The sequence below is a fragment of the Ursus arctos genome, unplaced genomic scaffold, assembly GCF_023065955.2.
Source record: "Ursus arctos isolate Adak ecotype North America unplaced genomic scaffold, UrsArc2.0 scaffold_28, whole genome shotgun sequence".
In the NCBI taxonomy this organism is placed as follows: domain Eukaryota; kingdom Metazoa; phylum Chordata; class Mammalia; order Carnivora; family Ursidae; genus Ursus; species Ursus arctos.
Genome location: NW_026622963.1, coordinates 1,795,504 through 1,817,294, shown reverse-complemented (window position 1 = coordinate 1,817,294; position 21,791 = coordinate 1,795,504). Strand labels below are relative to the sequence as shown.

At 48.7% G+C, this 21,791-nt stretch overlaps 1 long non-coding RNA gene across 3 annotated transcripts in view; it reads right to left on the bottom strand.

The window, feature by feature from the left end:
• Nucleotides 1-3,488: 3,488 nt before the first annotated feature.
• Nucleotides 3,489-21,791, bottom strand: part of LOC113240870 (uncharacterized) — a 32,222-nt gene continuing 13,919 nt past the window's right edge. For all 3 annotated transcript variants that reach the window (XR_008956167.1, XR_008956166.1, XR_008956165.1), the window contains 3 exons: nt 11,619-11,728; nt 9,667-9,810; nt 3,489-4,749 (listed from right to left, as the gene is read on the bottom strand). This is a non-coding gene — a long non-coding RNA (uncharacterized LOC113240870). The remainder of the gene's footprint in view (nt 4,750-9,666; nt 9,811-11,618; nt 11,729-21,791) is intronic.

Sequence of the window (21,791 nt, the reverse complement as noted above, 5' to 3'; positions counted from 1 at the left end):
AGACGGTGCCTGAGAAGTATCCGTTGGATTTACCAAGTTGGAGAGCATTGCTAAATTTGGTGGGAACGGTCTTCAGTAGAGTGCAGCACAGGGGATGTGGACAAAGTCTGACTGCATAGACGTGAAATGTTGTGCACAGTTTCCAAAAATTCTCAGGCAGTATTTCTTTAAAACCTAGCCTTTCTTTTTTTCTGAGGTTTCTGCCCTCCCTCTGTGTCCCCCAGAATCAATGCACTATGTGATGTGAGCATGGGGCAGGCATTGAGCATATGGGGGGAGGACCTGAGGATGGATGAAGAATGGTCCTATCCTCCAGGACCTCCTAGGCTAGTGAGGGGCCATTGGACAGGTACGTTTTGATATGACGGAAGGAGATCCCTGGAGTCTTGAGGGTTGAAATGAGCAGCAAGGAAGAGGAGGGGAGAACTACATTATGACTGCACGGGCCCTTTTGCCTTCCTGTACTCCTTCCTCAATAAAAAATATCTACAATTGTATTTTGTGGGGTGCCTGGGTGGCTCAGTTGGTTAAGCGTCTGACTTTGGCTCGGGACATGATCAGGGTCCTGGGATGGCACTCAGCAGGGAGTCTGCTTGTCCCTTTCCCTCTGCCCCTCCCCCCACTCGTGCTCTCTCTCTCTCAAATGAATAAATAAAATCTTCAAAAAAATTATGTTTTTTGATTGTGTTGGTATAAAGATGAATGTATTACTATTAAATACTAAAATGTTCGCTTCCACTTACAAGCTTATTTTTTCCTTCTGATTGTAAAGGAAATTAAGACATTTTTATAATGTGGACTCTAGGCCCTGTGCCTACTATGCCTAGTGGATGAGTCAATCCTGGACTAGGCTCATGGGGGATAGTGTGAGATCCCTGGGTAGCTGGGAATGGAGAGGCAGAGGAGACAAAGACTCACAGTTCTGTTTAGCAACAACCTGACATCTAAGACAGACCCCATAGGCCAGCCGGCTCCAGGGAAGGGCAAGTTTGGGTGCTGGGTTTGGGAGCTCGGGGGCTTATGCTGCAGACACCTTTTCTCGGAGCGGGAAGAAACAGTCTCCTTGCTGACAGCCCTTCTGGGTCAAGAGCCTCAGCAGGCCGCTGACGGCAGAGAAGACCAGATGGTGGTTCAGCTGGAGCCACCTCACATGGGAGCGCAGTCCCATCAACCTTCCGTCACTAATGCCACTGTCAGGGGGGACAGTTTGGGGAGGGGTGGCAAGTAGAACTCCCACAGGTTAGGTCCCTTCTTCTGGAAAGTGCCAAGAATCTGATGAGCTTCAGTTTCTCCCCACAAAGGGAAAGGGTTTTACTTTGGGCTTTTGGATAAGTGTATGTGTGTATGTGAGAAAGACAGGAGGAGGAATGTGGTTCACTGTCGTTTCTGATTAATTCATTTCATTAAACGCTGATTGCCGACAAAACTAGGAGTGGGTAGGGAGTTTGTGACTTAAAGAGCCCAATTCAGATTTTTTTCTTTAGAACATGACCCCATGCATCCGAGCCCGTTTCTGTGCTGAGCCCTGGCGGTTTGTGTTGGCGTGGAATCAGCCGCACTCACCCTCCCCGTTGCCATGGTGACTCTTGGGCTGGTTGGGGGGAGCTGGGTTCAGCTTCTTACACACACACAAAACCCCAGCACCATTCCCTTCCCTAAGCTCCCTCCACAGCCGCCACCCATCTCTCTCCCTGTTTCCACCCTGCCCCACCTCGTGAGTTTTCCATCTCTTGGCCTTTGTTTTTGCTTTTGTCAGTCTCCCTCCTCTGGATGGGTTTCTGTTTGTTTCCAAACTGTCTGGGGCTGTGTACCAGGGAGACAGTGTCCTGGGCTGCCTCTAGCCCTGATCTGGTTAGAATAAGCCCCTCTCCTTTGTATGATCTCCAACCTGACATTTGGAACGTCCAAAACAAATCATGACATTCTGAAGCAAGATAGAAACCACCATCTCCACCCACTCCCGTTGGCACTCTTGTCCACCTGGAAGAGGTTTTAGAAAATTTCCAGTGTTTTCCACATCATGCAGCCCTGAGAAGGGGAAGCAGCACTTATTGAATACCTACTGTATACCAGCCGGTGGGCTCAGCTTTGCGTGTGTTACAAATCTGGTGGTGAAGGTGATGTCTCCTGCATTCAAATTCAGCTCCAAGCTGTGGGCAGGGCCCAGGCTGTCTTGGTATACCCATGAATCTAAAATATGGTGGGTACTCAAGAAAAGTTTGTTGAGTGAGTAACTGGATGAAAGGGTGCAAGAAGCTTCCCTGCCGTAGCAGAGAGTGACGACTGAGTGTCAGCAAAGATGACTGAAGTTAGGCTTGAGAAAAAACACATTGGCAAGGCTGTGTGGGTGGGTAAGGGTTTTCGGGAAGGTTGTGGGCATTGGATGCCTGATTTCAGAGTCCCATTTGCTCTTTGTACCTTTTGGAAATAGTGGTGGGCAGGATAGAGCCTTTCGTTGCACTGAAAAGGCTCAGAGTTAAAATGCAAATAATCCTGTGAAAGGTTGAGCTACTGATTTGATGCCTATTCATACACACGTAAGTAACTGGTGACAAAGTCCTTTCTAAGAGCAGATTTAGGAGTAAGTTGGGGAGAGTGGTCGTAGAGAGAAAGCCAAGAGGAGATTTGAGGGGGCCACTAGAGTCAAACTTCTTTTAATGCCCACGTAGCCAAGGTAAGACCCAGGTGCAAACAGTCTGTGGGGCGGACAGGGCCTTCTAGCCCTCACAGCATGGGGCAGTTCAGTCAAACTGCCCACTCGTGGGGCAGGAAGGAGACACCACCAGTATGAATTCCTGGGAAGTACAGATTACAGATTGGCTTAAAGATGAAGTTTTACTGTTCCTAGGCAAATATAGGCTATCCCAAATGGGCCCAGTAACACATTGCCTATCAGAAATCTGAGGGGATTTAAAACCAGCAATCGATTCTATTTTTAGAGGGTTTGGGGTGCTTGAAAAGTATTTGTCTTCTTAGTTCTTGGAACCATTGATTTCCTTTGGAAGACACCTGTTGTTCTTGTAGCCCACCGCCCATTCGCCCTCCTGGTCTCATACCCCAGCTTCCCTCTGGGGCACCAACCTCTTTTCCGCTCTCATTGGCTCTGGGCAAAGTGGACTGCCCCTTCCACCCACACACCCTAGGGGCGGAGCAGTGGCTCAGGCCTCAGCCAATCATCAAGCTGCATTCCCCTGGCCTTAGTGATTGGTTCAGATACCAACATGTGACCCCATAGGAGCCTATAAGGTTTTTGCAGGGACTGCTGGGAAAGAGGCGCTTGCATTCCACCCTGCCCCGCCCCCCCAGACCCACCCTGCCTCACCCCACCCCTCCCCACCACACCCCACCCAGTCCTCAATGTGAGGGGCTGGTCCTGGTGCTAAACATCACGGTGTTGGGCAGAGTCAACAGAGGAAAAGAAACGGAGTCTTGATGGCGTTTGAGTACTAAGTTCGGTCGTGCCTAAAGCCAGACTTCTCACTGTGCAACCAGTAAATTCCTTTTTATTTATCAGAGTTTAAATTGGATCTTGTGGGGATACAGTAGGGTGGGGTCTTTAATACCTTTTGCCATCCTGGAACTTCATTCTTTTTGGTGTAAACCCTTTATTAAATATATAGAAAGATGAATTCCAAACAAATGAGTCGGGATTGACGAATTTTTCCTGACCCTCACCACTCTTGGACAAGGCACTCAAACCTGTGTAAAATGAGAAATCGGCGAAGCACACCAAAAAACCCACCACGTTCTGGGCCTTCTACAGCCTTGGCATGAAGGGCTTCCTTGAGTCAACTTGGGATCTTCTCCAGAAAGGCTTCCAGCCTACGGGACCCCAAGGCACGCTGAGATCTGGGAGCAGTAGTGGGTAGATGTGACCGGGCAGGTGTCACAAGCTGCACCGGAGGGGCCTGGTCCTCAGGAAGACCAGAGGTTGGGTCTGCACCAATAGAAAAAAAGAATGGGAGAGGAAAGCACTACCATCTCTCCAGTGCCTCCTGCATGGTGGGCGTATTGAAAGAGTGATTTAGTCTTCACCATATCCTGGTGAGGCAGATACTATAATCTTTATTTTACAGAAGAAACAGACATGGAGAGGTGAGTTGCCCAAGGTGAAAAGGCCTGAAAGAGGCCGTGCCAAAGCTGACTCTAGAGCTGGAGTGATGGGAAGTCAGACAAGCACAAGGCTGCAGTTGAAGGGCCTGCCTGAGCGAAAAGTATCTGGGCCGGTGGTGTAAGGAGGTTGGAATGGGCAATACCTGGTCTGGCGGATGCAAAATGAGCTCCCTTCCTAGGCTCAGGCCACGAGCTCTGCCATGTCTCATAAGCAGGGGGCACTGGGGATGCTGGGAGCAGGACCATGGAAAGTCTCTCCTGACAGCCAGCCACACTATTAACGAGAGCTCTGGGTTCAGCTGCATTCACCTTTCCGCCCCATCACGGCAGACCCAGGAGGTGAGCTCAGAGGCACATGGCATGGAATGTGGGACAGGGAGCCCCTCCCTTCCACCTCCGCTGCCTTCTCGGAGCTCAGGCCATCAGCCTGCTCTGATTAAGCTGACTTTTCGGAGTCCTCCAATCCAGGGCTGCCAGCAGCCAAATCCCCCTGATCGTCTGGGATGTTCCCGACAGCAGAGAATAAACAGTCTCCCCTGTCCGGCCAGCTGTGCTGAGCAGCATTCCTGTGTCTCGGCCCACCCGGCTGGGTGGGGCTGCAGCCCTGTGTCCACCTCCAGCAGAGGCCTAGGGAACCTGGCGGGAGGGTGGAAAGGGGGAGGAGAGGTCACCGTCTCCAGGCCACACGGGACATTCCCTTGCCTGAGTCCTCATTTTGCCTCAGCGTGAGGCACCCCAGTTTCAAGCCACTCCTGGCACAAGCTCTGTGCTTGTAATAATGACCCTGTGACTTAAGAGGAGGCCCACACCAGGCCACTGTCCCCGGGGTTGGAGCCCCTCACCCTTACCCAGAGACTGCTTGGGGAATCTGAGACTCTTATATCATTCTAGCTGCATCCGAAGGCATCACGCCCAAATGGCTCATTTTACGGAGGTGGATATAGCGAGTCAGCAGCAGAAGCAGGACTGGATGCTGGACCTTTCACTGCTGTCCACTGCCTGGGGATGCTGTGGATGCTGTGGCTGGAATGGCACAGGGGCTCTGAGTGCGAGGGGCGGCCCATGTTTTTGGAGAGGAGCAGAGGTGTTTTCATCCTATGCCTGTTTTGGAGATCAGGCTTGTGGCCGAGCCATTTCCTGAGGAAGTAGGGCCTCTGGAAAAGCACTGTTCACCAGCCCCTCCTAAATCATGCTTTTGAGAGCAGAGCTGGGGCAGCAGGCCCTGAGTGGGGCTCTGTTACTTCTAGAGGCCAGCGCCCAGCCTGGGCTTGGCAGGCTATGGGCGGTGCCCGGGGACAGAGGGCAGAGTTCTTGGCAAGGGGGAGCACCCCCGGCACACACCATCTGCTTCTCTGCCTGTAGGACTCTGGCTTGGGATTGCGGGGGAGGAGAGAGAGCAGCCTTTCCTGCGAAAGGAATTCCTCTAGGAGCCCCCTCTGGCCGCAGACAGAAGGGGGAGGGAGGCAGACAGTGTGGGAGCCCAGGGCAGCCTAGGGGTCTCTGTGGACAGGTGCCTCGCTCCCAGTCTGTCTCAGGCCTACAGCTTTGTCTCTGTCTAGCTGCGTGTATCACTGTGAATTGATGTGATTGTTCTGTGTCTGTCTGGCCGGCTGTATTTCTGGTTGGAGCCGGCTTCCTCGGCGGGAAAGCGTGTACTTATGTGTTTGCCAGCTAGCATATCTATGAGTCCATGTCTCTGGATAAGCTCATGTGTGTGGGTATGTTCAAGGGAACGTGGGGCCTCTGCATAGAACGTGGGGGCCACCTGCCTACGTGCTTCTGTGGGAGTATGCATGGGAGCGTTTGGGTTATTTTGGTATAAACACATACCGCTCTTTTGAGGCGTAAGTTTAGGCATGCGTGTCTCTGGGAGTCTGGGTAGATTTGTCAATAATGTGTTGGTGAGTGCCTGAAAGCGTGTATGCCTGTCTATTTACATTTGTGCAGAAGGCTTCATTCACCCATTCAATTCATTCATAAAATGATTTTCTCATTTACTAACAGCCATCTTTAAAGTGCTTGTCCTGTGAAGACTGGGCACTGGGAGTTTAGAGAGGTTTCCAGGGCAGCTCCTAACATTTGCAAGAACCAGGGCAAGAGTACAAATGAAGTCTTAAATTTGTATGTTTACATATTTAAATGTTGTAGGTCACAACAACAAACTGCTAAATAAAATATTTAATCCCAATAAGCCAGAGGGATGGATTTGATTTTGAATTCCCACTGCTCTGACTTCTTTCTGGAATTCAGCAACACAGAACAAGGGGCACTGATCTGCGTCAGAGCCACTGTCTTGGCTCAACTGAAGACTCACTCCGTGATCCGGCCTCAGTTTCCTCATCTGTAGAATGGAGGGGCTGCATGACCACGTCTTTAACTTACAGGCCTTGCTTGCTTGGTTTACAGAAGGAGTGTGATTGATTTCCTGAGTTAATTATTTTCTAGACGTCAAACGGAGGAATGCCTAATTATAGAATCTGTGGGTTCAGACAGAATTGGGTTTGAATCCCAGCTCTGCCGTATACAAGCTGTGTCTCCTTTACTTTTTTAAAAGATTTATTTCTTTATTTGAGGGGGGTAGCAGAGGGAGAGAAGCGAGCGTGGAGCCCTAGGCGAGGATCATGACCTGAGCCGAATTAACCAACTGAGCCACCCAGGCGTCACGCTGTGTCTCCATAACTCCTCAGAGCTATGAGGATTAAATAAAATAATGTGTATAAAGTGTTGAGTGCCATCAGGCTCATGGTAGATGTTCAATAAATATTAGGTTCTGTCTTTACCAAGGCTCTTTCCAGCTTCCATACCTGACAAATTCTGGGTTCAGTAGACGTGTTGACTAAGTGAAATGATTGGGACCACATGTTCAGGGAGTTCTGGCCTTGTTGGGGGACAGGGACAGTTAGGTGAGAAAATCAGTGCCTTCTAAGAAGCCGCCAATCCGATCTGTGTGTGAGCCATGCCCTCTAGCCCATTCTTTGTTGTGGACCCTTGACATTCTCTCAGTCTTATGTAAAGCGCTATGAAATGCAGGTTCAGCGCCCTCTTCTGACCTGATTCTGCCCCTGAGCCCCTCCCTGGTGCTGTAGGATGCTGAGCTAAGTAGGATCAAGCCACAGGGCAGAGCTGGGTCAGGTAAGGCCTCAGGCTCCCAACATGTCCAGGCCTGCCCGACCAGCCCCAATGGTGGGCAGATCCAGCTGGGCAGAGGGCACCTGTCTCGCATGATTGATGCTCCTGGGAGGGCATCGTTCTGCTGCTGGCACAGGTAGCCTGAGGATCCTGGAGCACAGGGGAGACTGAGGAGCTCCTTCCGTGACCCCTGTCCTCTCAAGGCCGCTAGAATGGCTAAGTTCCAGCAGGAACAACATGAAGAGAGTTGGGGAGGGACAAGAGATAGTGCCTCTCAGCCAGGGCTGGTGGGGTGAATCTTGGGAATCCCCTGGAGCCTGTGAAAACTGGCTGCTCTTGGACTCTCCTGAAATATCCCTGACCCAAAGGGAATGAGGGAGGGGTCTAGGGCCTAGCCAGGGATGCTGAGTTGGGAAATGCTTTGAGTATGAGCGCAGGGTGGCTGAGGCCATAAGGGAGGCCGTGAAGGAGAGGGTCTGCCGTGGAGGTCATGCCGGCCATCCCCCTGATCCCAAGCACACATGGGTGACTGAGAATTGGTTTGATGATCTCCCAGCTCCAGGGATTACTGGGGAGGTGGGAGCAACTTAACCCCCAAAAGGTCCTCCAGGGGTTATTGCGATCTCCCCTCACTACCCCTGGGCCGCTCAATTTGGGGTTAGACTTGGGAATTTTCCTCTTGAAAAAAAAAAAAAAAAACTGAAAGCAAGGGAGCAAGTGGTGGGTTGAGGCCAAAATAATATGTTTAAGGAAATTTCTGCTTCATGCTGGCTGGGCCAGGGAACGTCTGGTCAAAGAGCTGCTGACAGCCAGGGTCCCTGTAAGTAAACAGACTGCCTCTGATGGCCGCCCTGAGCTCATTTCCCTCAGTGGTGTGCGAGGACGATGATGTCACTGGAGCAGGGCCGCCTAGTCACGGAGTCTGTCAGCGAGCAGGAGTGGGTCTCGGTGCTCGCGGGCGGCCTGGGTGCTGCCGCCGAGTTGTGCAAGCAGCTGCTACCCTCCTGCACGCACTTCGATAACGGACCTCCAGCCACACCCGTGACCCAGAGCCGGGGGTGTTCTTCGGGAAACTTGGATTAACTGTGAAGTGGCTAGCTTCCACGCAAGGTCTCTTCCTCAGCCGGAGAGCTGCGCCTCCTCTGGTCTCTGACGAGGGGCACCTAGGATGGGTTCATTGGCAAGGAGTGGCCCCGGGAGCTGGGTACAGGCCCATGTCCTGGCCCCGTGGAGAGCGGGCAGGGGCGGCTGCACCATGGCCTGTCTCCTGGGGCCAGGCGGCCAGGTCCAGTTGGGCACTTTCCATGAGCAGAGGGCCCAGGTCAGGGGAGGCTGGGAGGTGGGGTGGGAAAGAAGCCACAAAGCTCTCTCTGTGTCTCCCTCCTCATAGGCTCTTCCTGGGCACAGTAGTCGCCAGGTGAGGTTTTTATGGGGTTTGAAAGGCCCGAGGCGGAATTGCGAGGGGCGGCTGCCAGTGGCTGGGCCAGACTCTGCAGCCTTCCCCGACTCGCCCTGTCTCATCCCCATTTCACCTCTTGGTTGGGCAATAGGGAGCAGTGAGCCTCCAAGGAGACAGGTGGGCCAGAAGCTTCTTGGGGGTGGGCCTCAGCCTTTCACTTCTTTGTGTCCCCCAGAATCCTGGCCTGACTTCACGGCGGGGGGGCTCATCAGTCACATAGACCCACTCCGTAGAGTAAACGGCCCACTCAATGCCTGCCTGACCTGCTCCAGGCTGACCAAAAGCCTCAGACTGATAAGCAGGCTCACAGAAGACTTACTGCCTGCCTCACTGCCTGGCTGACCCCACTAAGTGAGTCCACTACACAAAAATAGTCATTGAACACCTCACTCATGCCAGATCTCATGTTGGGTGCCGAGGATGCAGCGGTGAACAAGACAGACAGGATCCCGGCTCTTAGGGAGCTAACAATAAGTAAACAAAATGGTGACAGAATGTGATAAATACAGGACGGATGGGAAGTAAACAGGATTCCGTGTGGGAGAGTATCCAGCAGGCCCTACCGTGAGGATAATAGTCAGGGAAGACCTCCTTGACACCTAATCTGAGACCTAAGGGATGAGAATGAGAAGCCTGTGGAAGAGCTTTGCAGAGAGAGGGAATGCCAAGGCCTTGAGCTGGGGAAGAGTTTGACATAATCTTGGAATAACCGGAAGACCAATGGGACTGAAACATGGTGAGCGAGGGGAAGCTACTGTGTAGATGAGGCTGGGAAGGAGGCCAGGACCAGACCAGACAGGGCGTCGTAAGCTGCAGCAAGGGTTTAGGTAGGTGTGTGGGGAAACACTGAGCAAAAGCGTGACACACATTCAAGAAGAAATAGATAAGATGAATACCCCTATATCCAATAAAGAAATTAAGTTTATAGTTAAAAATCTTCCCACAGGGGCACCTGGGTGGCTCACTTGGTTAAGTGTCTGCCTTTAGCTCAGGTCATGATCCTGGGGTCCTGGGATCGAGTCCCGCGTCGGGCTCCCTGCTCAGCGGGGACTCTGCTTCTCCCTCTCCCTCTGTCTGCTGCTGCATTTGCTTGGGCTCTCTCTCTCTCTCTGTCAAATAAATAAATAAATAAACCTAAAAATCTTCCCACAAAAAACTCCAGGCCTAGATGCCTTCACTGGTGAATTCTACCAAACAGGTAAGGAAGAAAAAAAAATACCAATTTTATATAAAACCTTCCAGAAAAGTGAAGAGGAATGAATACTTCCCAACTTATTCTATGAGGCAGGCATTACTCTGATACCAAATCAGAAAAAAACATCTCAAGGAAAGAAAACTACAGACCAATATCCTTTATGAACACAAATGTCAAAAGAAATTTAAAAAGAATAATTCATCAAATAAGTGGGACTTATTGAGAAATGCCAGGTTGGGGAAATATTTGAAAACCAACTAATGTAATTCACCATATTAACAAATTGAAAAAGAAAAAACCATATGATCACCTCAGCAGATGCAGGAAAAGGATTTGATAAAATCCAACATTTATTCTTGATAAAAACCTTCAGGAAAGTAGGAAAAGAAGGGGACTCCCTCAATCTAATGTCCCTCAACCTGGTATCTATGAAAAACTTAAGGCTAACATCATAGTTAATGGTAAAAGATTGAATATTTGGGGGAAAATGTCATCTTTTCCACAAATAGTGTTGGAACAACTGGATATCTGTATGGGGGGAGAAATAAACCTCTACCCTTGCCTCACACCATGCCCCCAAACTAACTCAAAATGGATCATAAACCTAAATGTAAGAGCAAATCTATAAAACTTCTAGAACAAAACATAGGAGAAAAATCTATAAATTTGGGTGGGGCAAAGAATTCTTAGATGTGACACAAAAAATGCTAGTAGTAAAAGAAAAAGTTGACAAACTAAATTCATTAAAATGTAAAAGTTTTGCTTTCTAGAAGATACCATTGGGAAAGGGAAAATACAGTCACCAGTAGGAGAAAATACTTGCAAAACATATATCTAACAAAGGACTTGTATCTAGAGTACACTTTAAAAAAACCTCTTTATAGGGGTGCCTGGGTGGCTCAGCCGTTAAGCGTCTGCCTTCGGCTCAGGTCATGATCCCAGGGTCCTGGGATTGAGCCCCACATTGGGCTCCCTGCTCAGCGGGAAGCCTGCTTCTCCCTCTCACACTCTCCTTACTTGTGCTCCCTCTTTCGCTGTCTCTCTCTGTCAAATAAATAAATAAAATCTTAAAAAAAATAAAAATAAAAACCTCTTTATATACCTAGGATATACCTAGGCTATATAAAGAACAAAGGATTTGTGTCTAAAATATGTTTTAAAAGTATATGCAGCTTAGCAAAAAATTTGGACAGACATTTCTCCAAAGAAGATATACAAATGGGAAATAAACACATGAAAAGATGCTTTCTTGGTTATCAGGGAAATGTAAGTTAAAACACAATAAGATAGCACTATACACTCATTAGAAAAGCTACAATTAAGAGATTGACCATATCGGAGCGTCTCGGTGGCTCAGTTGTTAAGCGTCTGCCTTCGGCTCAGGGCGTGATCCCAGAGTCCTGGGATCGAGCCCCGCATCAGGCTCCTCTGCTGGGAGCCTGCTTCTTCCTCTCCCACTCCCCCTGCTTGTGTTCCCTCTCTCGCTGGTTGTCTCTCTGTCTGTCAAATAAATAAATAAAATCTTCAAAAAAAAAAAAAAAAAAAAAGAAAAGAGCGATTGACCATACCAAGTGTTGGCAAGCACGTGGAACAGCTGTAACTCCTTTACCCTGCTTGTGGGAACGTAAGTAGTGTAAACTTCAGAAACCAGTTTGGCAATTTCTCAAAAAGTTAAACACACACCTCCTCTATGATCCAGTCATTCCTTCCCTAGATATTTACCGTTAAGTCCACGCACGAATGTTTACAGCAGCTTCATATATGACAGCTGAAAACTGGAAACAACCCAAATGTCCATCCTCAGGTGTGTGGTACGTCCGTCCAGTGGAATACTACAATAATAAAGAGAAACAGATGATTAATACAGTGAACAGCAAGGATGACTCTCAAATCATTAACCCACATAAAAAAGAGTATATACTATATTAGTCCATTTATACAAAATTCTAGAAAATGCCAACTAGTCTGTAGTGGTAGAAAGCAGATCAGTGGTTGCCTGGGGATGGGAGGTGGGGGAGGAAGGGTTGGATTTCTAAGGAGCACAAGGAAACTTTTGGGACGATAAATATGTTCTTTATGTTTCTTGTACTGATAATTTCATGGGTATATACATTTGTCAAAACTTACCCAAGTGTATACTTAAGTGTGTGATAAATTAGTATGTCAACAATGCCTCAATAAAGTTTTTTAAAAAACTGCATCTGATCTAATTTGTATGTGTATGTGTTTTCTTTTTTAAAGTAGGCTCCATGCCCAGCATGGGGCTTGAACTCATGACCCTGAGATCAAGATCTGATCTGAGATCAAGAGCCCAACGTTTAACCGACTGGACCACCCAGGTGCCCCTGTGAGTGTGTGTGTGTGTGTGTGTGTGTGTGTGTGTGTTTAAACTCACTCTGGCTGCTGTGAGAAGGGACTGTGTGGGGTACGTGTAGAAGCTGGGAGTCCTTAGGAGCCTGGGGCAGTCGTCTGGGTAAGAGATGCTGGTGGCTGTGGTGACAGTGGAAATGGAGGAGAGTGGACAGATTTGAGAAGCATTTTGAGACCAGAACAACAAGATCTGCTAGCAGTTGTACATAAGGCACGAGGGGAGTGGAGAAATCTAGGTTGGCTAGACATTTCCACCTTGAGCACTGAGTGGCTGAGGACGTCTGGCCAGGAAGATCTGTGGGTGGGGAAGTGGAGAAGGTAGAGGACAAGAGTTCTCTTTTCATCTACTTGCGAAGATGGCTGGGTTCCATGAGAAGGGTCTGGGTAGAGATCAGATTTGGAGGGTCTTAACAAAGAAGGGGTATTTTGATGTGAAGTGAATGGATGAGATCACACAGGGAGAGAGAAGAGACAAAGAAAGCTCTGAGGACTGAGCCTGGGGCATTCCAACATTTGGAAATTCTCTGAAGGAGCCAGTAAAGCCCGTCAGGAAAGAACAACTAGAGAAGTACCCAACTGTATTCGTTTCCTATGACTGCCGTAACAAGTTAGCCAAACCGTGGCTTAAAACAGGCAGACATTTATTCTTCCATAGTGTTGGAAGTCAGAAGTTCAAAAACCAGGTCACTGGGCTGAAATCAAGGTGTCATGAGGGCCACACTCCTTCTGAAGGCTCCAGGGGACAATCCGTTCCTCGACTCTTATAGCTTCTGGCAGCTGTTGGAATTGCTTGGCTTGAAGCCATACCACTCCAATCTCTGTCCCCATGGTCACAGCTCTTCCTCCTCTTCTGTCCATTTCAAATATCCCTCTTCCTCACTCTTGTAAGGACATTTGTCATAGGACTTATGGTCCATCCAGATAATCAAGGATTATCTCCTGATCTCAAGGTCTTGAATTTAATTACATTCAGAAAGACCTTTTTCCCCAAATAAGGTAATAGTCACAGGTCCTGGGGATTAGGATGTGGACATATCTTTTGGGGGCTGCTATTCAATCTACAATGCAAACTAACTGGCAGACTAAAGGAGTGATTGATTAAGAATGCAAAATGGCAAAACTTCTGGTGCCTAAGAAGAGGGGCCGAGGAGGTCAAGGAATAGGGTGTAGGAGCCCAGCCTGGAGGTATAGGACCTAGGCCGCTGCTGGCTTGAGTATGTGCGTGGGAGAGTCTCATGGAGAGGGGAAGGATTGCGGACAGGAGTCTCCTAGTCCTCCCAGTACTGACTCAGCATCCGGCAGGGCCATCCACACAGCTGCCGAAGGGATCTTTAGGATGCAGATGTGTTCACATCACTCTCCAGTGAGGGACCCCCAGCAGCTTCCTGCAGCTTTAAGGCCAAAGACCAATATCTTCGCCTAGCCTACGAAGTCCGGGGCCTGGCCTCAGCCCCCCTCAGCAGCCTTGGCTCTCACCTCTCTCCTCTGCTATCTGCCTCCAGACACACCGGCTGCCTCTCAGGCCACCTTTCCGCAGCCTGGGAGGCCCTTCTTCAACGCTTCACAGAGTTGGCACCCACTGATGGCTCAGGCCTCAACCCACATGTCTGCTTTGGGGAAGTCTTCCTGGCCCACGTCAAGCAAATGTGTGATACAATGGCTCATGGTTCCCTGTATTCATCTTCCACAGCACTGTCAAAGTCTACAATTGTATACATATTCGTAATACTATTTTACAGCGTGTGTCTCTTCCAGCAGACTGTAAATACTGTAAGGACAGGGTTTGTGACTTACCACTACCCCAAGTGCCTTGTCCAGTCCTTGGCACACAGAATGGGTACATAATGGTTTTAAAACATGTCTGCAAATTTTTTGACACACTTCCCACCAGGAGATAGAGTCTAATTGGCCTTCCTTTAAATTAGAGCTGGTCTAACGACTTGCATGTGATTAACAGAATGGGGCAGAAGCAATGCTTTGTGACACCTAAGGCTAGGCCATAACAAGTAATATGGCTTCCTCCTGGCCTGCTCTTTTCAGATGTTCTCTTTTAGAACCCAGCTTCCATGCTGTGAAGATGCCCAGGCCACCTAGAGAGACCACATGTAGGTGTTTCAGCCAAAAACCCCACGGCAGACCTTGCTTCGGCCAGCATCAGCTGTGAGACATGTACTAAGGAGGCTTCGAGATGATTCCAGCTGTGGCCGCCATCAGACTATAGGCACATGAGGGGCCCTGAGCGAGAGTTACCTAGTGAGCCCAGTTGGTCCCAGATCCACGAGACATAAAAATAAATGATTTTTATTATTACAGAAGCCACTGAGTTTTGGTGTGATTTGTTACGTAGCAATAGGTAGTTGGAACAGAGTCCAATAAATATTTACGGAGTGAATAAATGTGGAGAGGTTACCTGCACTTTAGCTCTGGAGTTTTGGTTGACAGCTCTCAGTTTCTCCTTCCCCAAGAGGTCCTGGAGATCCTGGAAGCCCCAATTCAAGCCCTCAAAAGTCTGTACTCCTCATACCCACCCAAGGGGAGACTCGCGGAAACTCTCTGTTCCGGGTAGAGAACATGGCACAGTCATTAAAAGTTAGCTCTGGCAGGAACTCAGAGGACATCCATTCCACTGGGGGTTCTTAATCTTGGGCCCATGCACGGTTTCAGGGGAGCAGAAACATATAATTTCTCTGTGCGTGTATGTGTATTTTCCTGGGGTGAGAGTCTCCAGGCTCTAATTTTTATCAGTTTCTTAGGAGGTGTGTGTCCTCAAAGTGCTAAGAACTACTGGTCTACTTCAATGATCTCAACGTCTAGGTGAAGAAACTGAGGACAGCTCATTTTGTAGTAATAAGATGGACTAGGTACCCTCAATGAGCTTCCTTCTGAAAGCAGTTCTGTCTGAGTGAAAAGAAAACCTTTTTGTTTTTTAATTAATTAATTAATTATTTTTTTCCGCTTTTTTTCAGAGAGAGAATGTGGGGAGGGGTGGGCAGAGGGAGAGGGAGAGAATCTCAAGCAGACTCCCCACTGAGCGAGGAGCCGGACGAAGGCTCTATCCCACGACCCTGAGATCAGGACCTGAGCCGAAAGCAACAGTCAGATGCTTAACTGACTGAGCCGCCCAGGCGTACCTGTCCTTGTTTTATTTAAGAACAAATTAAAGATGCTGATTAACTTTAGACTTAGACAAATAAAATATGCATGTTAAAATTTCTAGTGCAACCACTAAACACAGCAAAAAAGGTATATTTTGCAAACTAGTAAAGAGAAAAGTGGCATAAGGAAACAAGAGAACAAGAAAGAATAGAAAAAGAAGCCTAGAAAATAAAAAATAATAGGTTAGACATACATACAGGCATACCTATAAATAAATACATGAATGTGTGTGTATGTATCAGTGTCTTAATAAATATAAATGGACTTTAAGTTTCAGCCGAAAGAAGAACATTGCCAAACTAGACAAGCTAGTGAATCTAATTATAAGCTATCGATAAGAGGCATATTTAAAACATAAGAACACAGAAAGGTGGGAAGTAAAAGGATGGGAAAAAATTTGTCAAATATTAACCAAAGGAAGCTATACATCCATATTAATTTTAGTCGAAGTAGACTTTATTTAAGACAAGCATTGTGAGAAACAAAAGGGTCACTTCATAATGATAAAAGGTTCAATTCATCAAAAAGAATAATCTTACATTTATATACATATAGAGGCACCTGGCTGGCTCGGTCGGCAGAGCACGTGACTCTTGATCTTGGGGTCGTGAGTTTGAGCCCCACGTTGGGTGTAGAGATTACTCAAACAAATAAACTTTAAAAAAATGTATATACATGTGATAACTTCAAAACAGGTAGAACAAAAGGAAAAAGCAAGGAAAGCAAAATAAAAATGAGCAAGTTCACAGCACAGTGGGAGCTGTTAACCTCTCCCTGTAACTGACACATTAAGTCAACGATGAGCAAGGCTCAGAGAATTTAGGCCCGTACAGCAGCAGCGACACACTTTCCTTCATGCTTCCAGGCTTTGAGGACCTGCCATGTCCTAGATACCGCACTCATATCTTTGTCATTAACCTGGACAGAGAAAAAACGTTTGGTTTTTTTTTTAAAGATTTTATTTATTTATTTGACAGAGAGACAGCCAGCGAGAGAGGGAACACAAGCAGGGGGAGTGGGAGAGGAAGAAGCAGGCTCCTAGCGGAGAAGCCTGATGTGGGGCTCGATCCCAGGACTCTGGGATCATGACCTGAGCCGAAGGCAGACGCTTAGCGACTGAGCCACCCAGGTGCCCCAGAAAAAATGTTTTTATTTTATTATTAGTTTTTAACATTTTTTAAAGATTTTATTTATTTATGAGAGAGAGTGCACGAACCGGGGGAGCAGCAGAGGCAGAGGGAGAAGCAGACTCCCCGCTGAGCAGGGAGCCCCAGACGCGTGGCTCCATCCCAGGACTCTGGGATCATGACCTGAGCTGAAGGCAGACACTTAACCGACTGAGCCACCCAGGTGCCCCAAAAATGTTTTTATTTTTATTAGGTAGGAATTTTAGTTCCATTTCATAAATTGGGAGGCTGAGGTTTAGAAAGGTTAAATAATTTGGGTAAGGTGCTTTTCCTCAGAAATCTTTTTTTTTTTTAATTTTTATTTATTTGTCAGAGAGACAGAGCATGAGCACAAGCAGGGGGAGAAGCAGACTCCCCGCTGAGCAAGGAACCCAACAGGGGACCCTACCCAAGGACCGTGGGATCATGACCTGAGCCGAAGGCAGCTGCTTAACCCACTGAGCCCCCCAGGTGTCCCTCTTCCTCAGGAATCTTAAATGTCAAACCCCACACCCAACACAGCTTTCCTACTGGTGGACAACTTTAACGCCCCACGCTTCCTCCCTGGCTTCTTTCATTTCCCAGTCTATTTGTCCCCGCCCATCCTGCTTCCCTCTTTCCCATCCTGGATCCCTGGAGGGTGATTTGAATCTCTCCTTACCCGGTACCCCTAATTCCCTTGCACTCCTATCCTATCCTATCCTATCCTATCATTTATTTATTTAGATTGAGAGAGAGAGAGAGAGAGAGGGAGGGAGCATGAGTGGGGAGAGGGATGGCGGGAGAGGGAATCCCAAGCAGACTCCCTGCTGAACACAGGGTGGGGACGCAGGGCTTGATCCCTTGAGCCATGAGATCATGACCTGAGCCGAAATTACGAGTCAGACCTCAACTGAGCCACCCAGGTGCCCCATACTTATCCTCTTGAGCTCATCACCGTACCCACTCAGAGCCTGCTTTTTCTGCTCCTGGGACTGGCGGGCCTGTGGAGCCTTGCAGGAGAAAGCTGCCACCTCTACAGCTTCTCCCAGTTTCCTGGATCCCATTCCTCCCACTCATTCTGGGATCTCACTCCGTCAGCTCTGCTCACCCCTTATCTATAAACTCTTGCTCTCTTGGCTCTTTCTCCTCAGCCCCACAACTTGTACAAGCTTCTTCCACTCTAAAAAGGATCTTCTCCCCCACTTCCTGGTCACCACGTAACCACTTTGCTCCTCTCTCCACTCAAATTTCTCCAGAGTGAGTAACACTGTCTCTACTTTATTTCCCATTCTTCCTTCCTCATCCTTTGCAGGCTGATTTCAGCCCCCATCAACCCAGGGAAACTTCTCTTCCTAAAAGCAGCAAGAACCTATTAATTACCAAGTCCAAGATACATATATTTCAGTCTTTTTACAACCTGGACTCCTCCGTTTTTATCTTAAGGTCTCAATATAAATGGAGTTAAAATAATAGGAATAAAAATGAAACAATAAACATCCAAATTCCACCTGTTCTTTGCATTCTCCTGCTGAGGTGAGGTGGATAAAGAGCCCCTGGGGCCTCTGAAAAATCCGCCCACATATCTCTGACAGTCCTCAGGCCATAGCTCCTACGAGCTCACAAACAGCCTATTCCTGTAGGGCATTCCCTCTCTTTTCCTGCCTTGAGTGAGGCGAAGAGCCCTTGGGAGGCCACAGCTGTGAGGAATGCCACTGCGGAGGGGAAACGCTTCTCTCTATTTTGAGAGTTCCCAAAGCAGAACTGCTTCCTACTTGAAATCCTTATGCTGGGGCACCTGGGTGGCTCAGTTGGTTATGTGTCTGACTCTTGATTTTGGCTCAGGTCATGATCTCAGGGTGGTGAGATTGAGCCCCACATCAGGCTCCACACTCGGCACAGAGTCTGCCTGGGATTCTCTCTCTCCTTCTTCCTCTTCCTCTTCCTCTGCCCCTTCCCCTGCTCATGCACGTGTGCTCGCGCTCTCTCTCTCAAATAAATAAATAAATAAATAAATAAATAAATAAATAAATACAAGCTTAAAAACAGAAATCCTTACTCCATGAAAGAGAGGTATATGCAACACAACCTCCAAAGGCCAAAGGAGCCCTAAGACTGAAGAAAAAGGCTGACAAGTCCAGTGTGACAAGAAACAGTTTATGAAGGGGACATATATGGACAAAAACAATGAAAAGACAAGAATATATCCTCAACTCTGCCTCCCGTAAGACCTGTTTTTATACCCTAGAGGCTGGGGAGTCCGTGTTCTGGGACCGCCAGGAGGAAAATGTTTGAAAATAGGTGCCTGTCATAGTCATATCTCCAGAGCATGTTAAGGACATTATGCCCTGAGGGTGTGCTTAACGGTGTGGATAAACAAAAAGAAAGAATCTGTTTGTGGGGCTGTGCTCAAGAAAGCTTCAAGTTATGGAGCAGCCATCATGGTGGATTTGTCCAATATGGCATCAGTCTGGTTCACACAGCCTACATTTCTTTTTCATTACACTTTCCCCCTCCGCAGGACTCAGATATGAACGCAGACTCAGAAATGAACTCAGATTCTTCATCTTCCTACTCCCCTGCCTCCCCCAAGCTCTAAGGTGTTTCCCCCAGGCAAGTTCATAATACCCGAGTTCTTCCCTCAGTGAAGCAGGCCCAGCTGCTTGGCTCCCCAACGGCCATTCCTCCTTGGACCTTCCTAACAGCCCCTGACCTTGTGTAGGTATCCACTCTCCTCTGAGAACTACTTTAGGGAAAGTAGTCCAGGGTCTGGCCCCGTGAGGAGGGTCACCATTGGTGTCATCAAAGTAGTGCCAGTGTCGCCTGTTAGTGATTGTTTCAAGCATGGACTTCTTATTACATATTGTCCCATTTCCACGAGGGAAAAACTGAAGGTCAAATTCATGAAGTTCAATGTCTTTCATTGCTTTGAATTCATTGCCCACTGAATTCCAGCTTTTGTTTCTTTCGGCCTGAGTGTTCCTTATTTCACTGGCAGCTCATAAGTGCCTTTGAAAAGATTTTTTTTCTTTTACTTAGAATTTTGTGTTGTTTTCAGAAGGAGGGTTAGTTAAGGTGCCCAGGCCGTTGTAGTGTCAGAAGTGTTCCCAGGTTCCTAGTCTATAAAATGATGTGGTTTTACTAGATCAGTGATTCCTGACTTTTGGAACATGCACTAGACATGCCCAGATCTCTGATTCTCTTTACCAGCCTCGTGCGCCCACCTCTTCATTGAGCTTTGTTCAAGGGTTGCCCTTGGTAAGTGGAGGCTTCGTCTCCCTTAGGAGAGCTGCAGTGACTGGTAGTTGATGACCCACCCGCAGCTGCAGGGCCCCTGGGGTGGCCAGTGACCGACTACCAGGAGAGTACAAAAGTCTAGCTACTGTGTCTTGAGTAGGGAAAACCTTGAAGGTGTAATTAACGCTCCTGAGTCCCCCCAAAGCTCAGGCTGATATGGCATTTTTCCCCTTCCCCTACCGTCCTGCTTCCCCTTCTCCCTTACTGGTTTCTCCTGGGAACATTTCTTTACTAACTCACTTCCACATGAATCTTCATTTCAGGATTTGCTTCTGGGAGAACCTGACCTATGGCGTGGATTTCTTTGAGAATCTGATAAAAGTCATGCACCCTGTCCCCAGAAAAACACACTTACACACATTCAAAATGTTGTCTATACCTTTTTGTTCCCATGGACTCAAGATGAAGAACTAGAGACAAAATGATCTCTGGGGTCCCTCCAGAGCTAACTTCGCCATGTTTCCCGCCCTGGGTGGCTTTGAGGAGTTTAGCTTTGAGTTCCTAAATTGGGGTTTCGGGGCACCTGGCTGGCTTGGTTGGAAGAGCACGCAGCTCTCGATCTCTGGGTTGTAAATTTGAGCCCCAGGTTGGGTGTAGAGATTGGTTAAATAAATAAATTTTAGTAAATAAATTGGGGTTTCCAGGAGTGTGGGAGCCAATATCCTTTTAGTAAATTTCTTTTCCGTCTAAACTAGCTAGCGTTGGTTTCTGTTGCTCTCGGCTAAGAATCTTGTCAGAGACTCTGCCCCTTGCTTCACCTTGCGGCAGCTCCTGACACATCCTGCTGGCTTTGCTCACGCTGTCTTCTCTGCCTGGAGTACCCTTCCTCTTCCTTTTCGTGCAACTGCTATTTATATTTAAAGTCAACTCTGACAACACCTCCCCCCCCCCCCCCCCGGGAGCCCTCCCTGAGATCTGTTTATGGGTCTATCTCTCTCTCTATGGGTAAGTTCCTCCAAGGTAGGGACTGTGCTTTATTCTTTTTAGTAACCCTGGCACACAGAGCCTGCCACATAGTAGAAGCGAAACCCATCTGTAGGATGAATGCGTGAATATGGATAATCTGTGGTGGAGACAAGGTTTGATCCAGTTTCTCTGGCTTCAAAGCCTGTGTTTTCCGACCTTAGAGACTAGGAGGTGGGGGCAGACTTGTTGAGACTGAAGTTTTTTCCAGCTCCGTAGTTCCCTCCTGCCTCTGACCTTGCCGAGGCTCTAGATGCTTCTCTGAAGGCCACAGCATAGCCCAAGGGGCCTGGTGCCTCCCTGGGCCCACACTCACTGTGCCCTCAGTTGGAAAACAAAAGTGGGCAGGATGGCGCTCCCTGAGGTGGTGGTTGTGGCTGCTGCTATTCCTGGACTCCCCGCCTGTGGGGCCCAGGCTGGCAGCCCTGCTGGCCCCTCCTCCTTCCTGCCCGCTGTGCCCCACAACACTCCCTCCATCTCCCTCCCTCTCGTTCCTACCCTGGCCAGGAGCCGGGAGGCAGGGCAGCGAGGAAGCCTCAGAAGAACCTTCTCCAGCCAGCGCCTGAGGAACACCGGCCACCTCTGCTGATGAAGTCTCCCATGGGGCTCCCACCCCCCAGGCCTGCTCATTGCCGTGTGGAAGAACCTAGAGCCTGGGGAGGCTGAGGGCTCTGGCCTCTGGGGGGCCTGGACTTCGGCCGAAGCTCCTCAGGCAGGGGCTGTGCGGCCCCCTGGAGAGAAGCTGTTCTCTCCTCCTGTGTCCCAGCCCACGCTGACTCGGGGATGTGGCGCCGGGGGTGGTCCGGGGGGGCTCTCCACTCGCTTTCCCCAAGGTGCCTGGCTCTCCGGCTGTGTTCCTTCTCTGGGCTGTGGAACCTTCTGCGGATGCTCTCTCCTCAGGATGAGGAAAGCAGATGTCGCTCTCCCCCGCCCCCACCCTAGGCCCCCAGACATCCCCTCCTCC